Source organism: Harmonia axyridis, chromosome X (assembly GCF_914767665.1).
Source record: "Harmonia axyridis chromosome X, icHarAxyr1.1, whole genome shotgun sequence".
Classification (NCBI taxonomy): Eukaryota; Metazoa; Arthropoda; class Insecta; order Coleoptera; family Coccinellidae; genus Harmonia; species Harmonia axyridis.
Window position 1 is genome coordinate 30104291 of NC_059508.1, and position 7500 is coordinate 30111790.

General features: G+C 41.7%; 1 non-coding gene across 1 annotated transcript; it reads left to right on the forward strand.

The window, feature by feature from the left end:
• Nucleotides 1–2875: 2875 nt before the first annotated feature.
• Nucleotides 2876–2994, forward strand: LOC123688358. The gene has a single exon (XR_006749885.1). It is a non-coding gene; the product is annotated as a 5S ribosomal RNA (ribosomal RNA).
• The last annotated feature ends 4506 nt before the right edge of the window (nucleotides 2995–7500 follow it).

Sequence of the window (7500 nt, forward strand, 5' to 3'; positions counted from 1 at the left end):
CGCCTACTAGAGCTGATTTCTTCGGACTCCGATCAGAAAATCCGCCGATGCATGTCGTTAACACCTAGTCCGCCTCGTCCGATCGATCGAGGCCGTTTCGACCGTTCGCCGCGCCTACTAGAGCTGATTTCTTCGGACTCCGATCAGAAAATCCGCCGATGCATGTCGTTAACACCTAGTCCGCCTCGTCCGATCGATCTAGGCCGTCTCGAACCACCCATCGCGCATCGAAAGTCGCATCTCTCGAACTCCGATCCGGAAATCGGCCGATGCATCACGTTAACTATTTCTTATATATCTAATATAATATACATGGAGACGGTAAGAATTCTTTTAATCGAAGATATACATATACTTCTCATCAATATCCAAAAGCTTATCGAAAAATAAATTACTCAACTTTTACGTGAAGAATCGTTCACCCAAACCTTATCCCCTATATATGTCAGGAGAACCCAAGGTTCCCCTCCAGACACGATTTAGCAAACTTTTCCCGATCGATCCGACCCACCGAGGCCGTCTCGACCGTCCGCTGCGCCTACTAGGGCCGATTTCTTCGGACTCCGATCAGAAAATATACCGATGCATGTCGTTAACACCTAGTCCGCCTCGTCCGATCTATCTAAACAGTCTCGACGCACCCAACACTCTTTCAAAGTCGGATTACTCGGACTCAATCTGAAAATGGACCGATGCATGACGTCAACACTTAGCCCGCCTCGTCTGATCTATCTAAGCCATCTCGACCCACCCAACACGCCTTCCAAGTCGGATCACTCGGACTTCGATCTGAAAATCTCCGGACTCATTTTTATGAATATCCCCAGTCAGTAAGAACGTTATTTCGCCAATATATACCAACAATAAACCATATTCCAATAGCTGAACCAAAAATATAATTCCCGATCCAAACGTTCTGCATCGCCCAACGCGACCACCTTCCCTATATATGTCAGGAGAGCACAGGGTTCCCCTCCAGACAACACTTACGCTCTATCCCCGACTCTCGGTCGATCGATAGGCCAGGTCAGCGGTGTCTGTTTCGGCCGAAGCTCGGACTTTGGTCAAAATGTTCCGATACAAAATTTGAACCAAGATAGATACAGATATGATTCCTTCTTAAATATACGTTGATTATCGAACAGAATATGGTAAATATTTTGCGATGACCGAGGATTTCATGAATTTTTTTTTTTTTTCGAAAAAATTTTCTATTATCGGAATTTCCTCAAATTTCATTTGGTTGCCTCCTAATGCTTATTAAAAATGATAATCAACAATCAGAATCATTATTTATCATTTATTTCAATTTTTATAATGAAAAACGTTCACGTCCTTTCGCGCCTCTCGATCGTCGTTTACGTGATGCATCGGTCAGCCCTAGTTTACGTGGTGCATCGGTAAGATCGAGTTCACGTTCTGCATCGGTCTGCCCGAGTTTACGTGGTGCATCGGTAAGATCGAGATTACGTGGTGCATCGGTAAGATCGAGTTCACGTTCTGCATCGGTCTGCCTGAGTTTACGTGGTGCATCGGTATGATCGAGTTTACGTTCTGCATCGGTGTGATCTAGTTTACGTTGTGCATCGGTAAGATCGAGATTACGTGAAGCATCGGTATGATCGAGTTTACGTTCTGCATCGGTCTGGACTCTGAGATATATTTTCGACGTGAAAATGTTCCGATACAACTTTTGAACCAGGATAGTTAGAGAGATGATTTTTTCTGGGATGTACGTTGATTGGGGAATGGATTGTGGAAAATAACTTGCCATGACCGAGGTGTTCTCGAATTTTTTTTTTTTTTCGAAAAATATTTTCTGATTTTGGATTTCACTCAAATTTGATTTCGTTGCCTTCTAATGTGTTCTAAAAGAGTAAATCAGTAATCAGAATCGAAAAATATTTTTCGGATTTTTTTTTTTTTGAAAAAAAATTTTCTGATTTTGGAATTTCCTCAAATTTGATTTGGTTGCCTTCTAATGTGTTTTTAAAGCGTAAATCAGTAATCAGAATCAATATTCATTGTCGACTTTAATTTTTATAAGGAAAAATGTTCACGTCCTTAAACGCCTCCCCATCATTAGCCCGAGTCCAAGTCGATGTCAGTCCCGAGCGGACGGTGTCAGATACTACCTATCGCCCCGGTCTGGACTTGGCGAGGTATTTCGACGTGAAATGTTCCGATACAACTTTTGAACCAAGATAGTTAGAGAGATGATTTCTTCTATGTTGTACGTTGATTGTGGAATGGATTGTGGGAAATAACTTGCCATGACCCAGGTGTTCTTGAATTTTTTTTTTTTTCGAAAAAAATTTTCTGATCTTGAAATTTCCTCAAATCTGATTGCGTTGCCTTCTAATGTGTACTAAAAGAGTAAATCAGTAATCAGAATCAATATTCATTGTCGACTTTAATTTTTATAAGGAAAAATGTTCACGTCCTTAAACGCCTCTCCATCGTTACCCCGACTCCAAGACGATGTTAGACCGGAGCGGACGGTGTCAGATGCGACCGATCTCCCCGGTCTGGACTTAGCGAGATATTCCGACGTGAAATGTTCCGATACAAAAATTTAACTGTGATAGTTAGAGAGATGGTTCCTTTTGTGATGTACGTTGATTGTGTAATAGAATATGGAAATAAACTTGAGATGACCGAGGTCTTCTGGGATTTTTTTTTTTTTTCGAAAAATATTTTTCGATTTCGGAAATCCCTCAAATTTCATTGAGATATGTCCTAATGTGTTCTTAAAACTTAAATCAACAATCAGAATTAATATCCAAAAGTTATTTCATTTTTTATAAGGAAAAACGTTCACGTCCTTTCCGCTCCCAAAAAGTGAGATATCATAGAAAATATCGCTATAATTGTTGTTTACGGCCATACCACGCTGAAATTGCCAGTTCTCGTCAGAACACTGAAGCCAAGCAGCGTCGGGCGCGGTTAGTACTTGGATGGGTGACCGCTTGGGAACACCGCGTGCTGTAAGCTTTTTTTTTACGTTCTGCATCGGTCTGCCGAGATAACGTGGTGCATCGGTATGATCGAGTTTACGTTCTGCATCGGTAAGATCGAGATTACGTGATGCATCGGTAAGATTGAGATTACGTGGTGCATCGGTAAGATCGAGTTTACGTGGTGCATCGGTAAGATCCAATTCACGTTCTGCATCGGTAAGATCCAGTTCACGTGGTGCATCGGTAAGATCGAGATTACGTGGTGCATCGGTAAGATCGAGTTTACGTGGTGCATCGGTAAGATCCAATTCACGTTCTGCATCGGTAAGATCCAGTTCACGTGGTGCATCGGTAAGATTGAGATTACGTGGTGCATCGGTAAGATCGAGTTTACGTGGTGCATCGGTAAGATCCAATTCACGTTCTGCATCGGTAAGATCCAGTTCACGTGGTGCATCGGTAAGATTGAGATTACGTGGTGCATCGGTAAGATCGAGTTTACGTGGTGCATCGGTAAGATCCAATTCACGTTCTGCATCGGTAAGATCCAGTTCACGTGGTGCATCGGTAAGATCGAGATTACGTGGTGCATCGGTAAGATCGAGTTTACGTGGTGCATCGGTAAGATCCAATTCACGTTCTGCATCGGTAAGATCCAGTTCACGTGGTGCATCGGTAAGATTGAGATTACGTGGTGCATCGGTAAGATCCAGTTCACGTGGTGCATCGGTAAGATGGAGATTACGTGGTGCATCGGTAAGATCGAGATTACGTGGTGCATCGGTAAGATCTACTTTACGTTCTGCATCGGTCTGCCCTTGTTTACGTGGTGCATCGGTAAGATCGAGATTACGTGAAGCATCGGTATGATCGAGTTTACGTTCTGCATCGGTCTGCCCGATATTACGTGGTGCATCGGTCTGCCCTAGTTTACGTGGTGCATCGGTTTGGACTTAGAGATATATTTTCGACGTGAAAATGTTCCGATACAACTTTTGAACCAGGATAGTTAGAGAGATGATTTTTTCTGGGATGTACGTGGATCGGGGAATGGATTGTGGGAAATAACTTGCCATGACCGAGGTGTCCTCGAATTTTTTTTTTTTTCGAAAAAAATTTTCTGATTGTGGAATTTTCTCAAATTTGATTTGGTTGCCTCCTAATGTGTTCTAAAAGAGTAAATCAGTAATCGGAATCGAAAAATATTTTTCGGATTTTTTTTTTTTTCGAAAAAAATTTTCTGATCGTGGAATTTCCTCAAATTCGATTTGGTTGCCTTCTAATGTGTTTTTAAAGCGTAAATCAGTAATCAGAATCAATATTCATTGTCGACTTTAATTTTTATAAGGAAAAATGTTCACGTCCTTAAACGCCTCCCCATCATCAGCCCGAGTCCAAGTCGATGTCAGTCCCGAGCGGACGGTGTCAGATACTACCTATCGCCGAGGTCTGGACTTGGCGAGATATTACGACGTGAAATGTTCCGATACAACTTTTGAACCAGGATAGTTAGAGAGATGATTTCTTCTATGTTGTACGTTGATTGTGGAATGAAATACGGAAAATAACTCGCCATGACCGAGGTGATTACGATTTTTTTTTTTTTTCGAAAAAAATTTTCTGATCGTGGAATTTTCTCAAATTTGATTTGGTTGCCTCCTTATATGTTCTAGTAGCGATAATCAACAATCAGAATCAAAATCCATGGTCGGGTTTGATTTTTATAAGGAAAAATGTTCACGTCCTTTTTTACAACCCCGACTCATTGACGATGTTAGAACCGAGCCGGCGGTGTCAGATACGACCGATCGCCCCGGTCCCGATCGTCATTTACGTTGTGCATCGGTCTGCCCGAGATTACGTGGTGCATCGGTATGATCGAGTTTACGTGGTGCATCGGTAAGATCCAATTCACGTTCTGCATCGGTAAGATCCAATTCACGTTCTGCATCGGTAAGATCCAGTTCACGTGGTGCATCGGTAAGATGGAGATTACGTGGTGCATCGGTAAGATCGAGATTACGTGGTGCATCGGTAAGATCTACTTTACGTTCTGCATCGGTCTGCCCTTGTTTACGTGGTGCATCGGTAAGATCGAGATTACGTGAAGCATCGGTATGATCGAGTTTACGTTCTGCATCGGTCTGCCCGATATTACGTGGTGCATCGGTCTGCCCTAGTTTACGTGGTGCATCGGTTTGGACTTAGAGATATATTTTCGACGTGAAAATGTTCCGATACAACTTTTGAACCAGGATAGTTAGAGAGATGATTTTTTCTGGGATGTACGTGGATCGGGGAATGGATTGTGGGAAATAACTTGCCATGACCGAGGTGTCCTCGAATTTTTTTTTTTTTCGAAAAAAATTTTCTGATTGTGGAATTTTCTCAAATTTGATTTGGTTGCCTCCTAATGTGTTCTAAAAGAGTAAATCAGTAATCGGAATCGAAAAATATTTTTCGGATTTTTTTTTTTTTCGAAAAAAATTTTCTGATCGTGGAATTTCCTCAAATTCGATTTGGTTGCCTTCTAATGTGTTTTTAAAGCGTAAATCAGTAATCAGAATCAATATTCATTGTCGACTTTAATTTTTATAAGGAAAAATGTTCACGTCCTTAAACGCCTCCCCATCATCAGCCCGAGTCCAAGTCGATGTCAGTCCCGAGCGGACGGTGTCAGATACTACCTATCGCCGAGGTCTGGACTTGGCGAGATATTACGACGTGAAATGTTCCGATACAACTTTTGAACCAGGATAGTTAGAGAGATGATTTCTTCTATGTTGTACGTTGATTGTGGAATGAAATACGGAAAATAACTCGCCATGACCGAGGTGATTACGATTTTTTTTTTTTTTCGAAAAAAATTTTCTGATCGTGGAATTTTCTCAAATTTGATTTGGTTGCCTCCTTATATGTTCTAGTAGCGATAATCAACAATCAGAATCAAAATCCATGGTCGGGTTTGATTTTTATAAGGAAAAATGTTCACGTCCTTTTTTACAACCCCGACTCATTGACGATGTTAGAACCGAGCCGGCGGTGTCAGATACGACCGATCGCCCCGGTCCCGATCGTCATTTACGTTGTGCATCGGTCTGCCCGAGATTACGTGGTGCATCGGTCTGGACTTAGAGATATATTTTCGACGTGAAAATGTTCCGATACAACTTTTGAACTAGGATAGTTAGAGAGATGATTTTTTCTGGGATGTACGTTGATTGGGGAATGGATTGTGGGAAATAACTTGCCATGACCGAGGTGTTCTCGAATTTTTTTTTTTTTTTCGAAAAAAATTTTCTGATTGTGGAATTTTCTCAAATTTGATTTGGTTGCCTCCTAATGTGTTCTAATAGCGATAATCAACAATCAGAATCAAAATCCATGGTCGGGTTTGATTTTTATAAGGAATAATGTTCACGTCCTTTTTCGCCTATGTTCTTTTTCGACGTGAAAAGTTCCGATACAACTTTTGAACCAGGATAGTTAGAGAGATGATTTTTTCTGGGATGTATGTTGATTGACGTACGAAACTTGGAAAAAAAATAGAAAAGACCGAGGTACTCTAGAAAAAAAATTTATTGAAAATATTTTTTTGATTTCGGAATTAATTCGAAATTCATTCAGATGTCTTCTATCAATATCGCGAAAGAAAAATCAATAATCAGAATCGATATTCATCTAAGATTATTTCCTTTTGGATTGTGTTAACATTCGGTACGATCTTGTCTACGTGATGCATCGGTTTGTTTCTCGGCTCTTGTGAGCAAGTTGGACACTCGAGACGGCCTCCATCGATCGGATTAGGCGGGCTTTAATGTTAACGTGCTGCATCGGTGTGATCTTGTTTACGTCATGCATCGGTATAGCTTTAAATCGCGCCGTAAAGTCGTTCACGTCATGCATCGGTATCTTAAATCGCGCCGAAAAGTCGTTCACGTCATGCATCGGTATCTTAAATCGCGCCGTAAAGTCGTTCACGTCATGCATCGGTATCTTAAATCGAGCCGAAAAGTCGTTCACGTCATGCATCGGTGGCACAAAAAAAAGACGCCGATGCATGACGTGAGCCGACTTTTCGGCGCGATTTAAGATACCGATGCATGACGTGAACGACTTTACGGCGCGATTTAAGATACCGATGCATGACGTGAACCGACTTTTCGGCATGAAGTCAGCTAAAATTATCGTGTGCATCTTGGGTCGGTCCACGTACCGTAGATCAGAGAGGGACGACGTACATACATCGGATACATTTGTATCCAACAAGTTACGATCGTCGTCTGATCCAGCGGTAATCGGACCTACTCTCGTGAATTTATTTTGCCCCTTGAATAATTTTGTACCGATGCACGACGTGAAGTCGACTTTTCGGCATGGTTTAAGCTAAAATTATCGTGTGCATCTTGGGTAGGCCCACTTACTACAGATCAGAGAGGGACGACGTACATACATCGGATACATTCGTATCCAACAAGTTACAATCGTCGTCTGATCCAGCGGTAATCGGACCTACTCTCGTGAATTTATTTTGCCCCTT